Consider the following 2,278-nt stretch of genomic DNA (forward strand, 5'->3'; position numbering starts at 1 on the left):
TACTCGCTCAAACCGTTCAACTTTATGTGTGAGAATTAAGTTGGTTCAGAACACATTTGGAATCGAGGTAGTCTTTCGTTCCATCAGAGTAGTTTTCGTACGTTTTGCGTAGGTTATGTTGAACCACTGGTACTTTTAAAGAGGGGAAAAATTTGTACTTGTACTTGTAGAAAATAAGTCATTGCTTGAACGGTTTGGAAATGCAAACCGGGGTTTTAGTTTAGTCGGGACGAGAGTCTCGATAAGGTAAGGTGAGGACTCTTTTTGGATTTCAGTTTCCAAGAGCCGAATAGGTAATTGAGTGGGTTATTTAGCTAGCATTATGAGTGTACCGCAACATACTGTTCGTAAGATGAAAGAGAAGGATCTTCCTCAAGCGTTGGCCATTTAGAAAGAAACTGGGATGAACCAGGGTAGTGATAGTCTAAGTACTTGGTTTCAAATTGATCGGAACGGAATGTTCGTAGACGCTACTGACGATGGTAATTGTAAGACAAATCTCGCTTGCATGTTGTTCAGTGATAAATATTGGCAAGTACCTACTTTGAATGTTGTCTCGTAACGTTAGATGTACCAGCTGTATATGTAATCGAACCAACTCGTCTACGTGCTTTGACACAGGTCAAATACTTGGTACTTGCGCCGCCGTTTTTTCTCGCGAAGATCTGGCCTTCTTGGGTCTATACCCCGTTCGACCCGAGTACCGTGAACAAGGTGTTGGTGGAGGGATCTTGAAGGCCGCCCTGGACTACGTCGGTGACCGTAATTGCGCCCTCAATACCAGCGAGTCATTTGGCGACGTACCGGGATCGCGCTGGGTTCGGTTTGTTTACCGAATGGATTTTGATCGCCTACGAGAAAGAGGGGCCGATGTCGATTGCATGAGGGAACGAGTACCCGGAGTTAATGTTGTCGATTTCAACAAAAGTCGTTTTGCGTCAGTCGTAGCTTATGACGCCGCGGTTCAGAGTTATTGCCGAGAAAAATGACTACGTCTTACTTTGAAGGAAGCTGATTGCGTAGCCATGGTCGCTCTGCGAGAGAATGGTATGATTGCGCAAAGTAGAATTACACGCGGATACATTATTCGGTTCTGCTCTTTCCCCGCGTTAAGATCAGATTATCTGGTATAGTTCGTATGAATGTTCGCGGACACGGGATGGTCGGCCCGCTGTACGTGGACGATAAAGACGTAGCTGAGGCGGACCTTTCCAGCGGCCAGAAACTACGGGGTTATATATATTCCGTTGAAGAACAACGCCGAGAGCTTAACCTTTTCTGATAAGCTTAATATGTATGCCATTGGCGTGGTTTCACGTCTCTTAAGGAAGGAATCGGTCCCTCCGGCCGAACCCAATAAGATATGGTCTCAACACGACCTCAACTTCTGCAACTTTTAACTTAGGATAACTATTTAAATTATACCAACATCTGTATTTTCCTCTAACTGTATTGTAAGTAACTGTGAGCTGTACCGTTTTGTTGACTATCTCAATGGACAAAGAGCGTTCTATACTTATAAGTGTAGGAAATTCGTTGTAGTGTGTTATTCATGTTGTGGTTAATAAAGTAACATAACATCAAAATGAAACCGAAACCAAATTTCTAAAAATTGCTCGCTGTGACGAAATTCTTTATCACCTTCTCGGACAATCAGACAACGTTCCGTCGCATTTCTGTCGCCAATAACTTCCTTGGGTTAAAATATAATAATAAAAGTTAAGTTTATAAAATTAGATTGAAGTGAAAGCACGAAGTTTCGAGAGAAGTGCGGACTTCTATGAGAAGCCTCAATGCGGTCTCGGAACGTAAGTACAGCTTTATTAATTGAAATACAGAAGCCTTTGTTAGTCGAATAAAATTGTTGGAATCTTCAATAATTGAAAAATATGAGTGATTTTCTAACTTCTGTTGAAGGAATAGGAGGCAGTGAAACTAGGCGTGTTTTCGTGAGAACTTAGCACATTAATATTTATTTTTATTTATTTGTTGGTGCAGGTCTGAAAGCCCATATGGCCTATGGAGTAATAACAGTGACGTTTTTCGTCTGCTTATACATTAATTCCTTTGACATGCTAACTCAAACATTATGTGGTGCTTGGGAATTTTCAAAGTAAATGTTTTTGATCCGCCATTTTGAAGGCAAAGTTGCCTGTAAATTCAAGTTAATTACCTATGGATAACATAACGAGTAGTTATACAGTTTATTGGAATTATTCAAATGGTCTGGAATTACACGTCAAAAATCGTTATATAGAAAAGGTTTTATTTATTAACA

General features: G+C 40.8%; 1 pseudogene across 1 annotated transcript; it reads left to right on the top strand.

Annotated features, from left to right (window-relative positions):
• Positions 1 to 322: 322 nt before the first annotated feature.
• Positions 323 to 1,650, top strand: LOC149686160 (uncharacterized; annotated as a pseudogene). Its single transcript, XR_016384051.1, has 4 exons — positions 323 to 482; positions 569 to 714; positions 1,115 to 1,192; positions 1,254 to 1,650. The product of XR_016384051.1 is annotated as an uncharacterized LOC149686160 (transcript).
• Positions 1,651 to 2,278: the final 628 nt, after the last annotated feature.

Source organism: Phalangium opilio, unplaced genomic scaffold (genome assembly GCF_054372755.1).
Source record: "Phalangium opilio isolate 3A_F unplaced genomic scaffold, DU_Popi_V2 ptg000032l_1, whole genome shotgun sequence".
Classification (NCBI taxonomy): Eukaryota; Metazoa; Arthropoda; class Arachnida; order Opiliones; family Phalangiidae; genus Phalangium; species Phalangium opilio.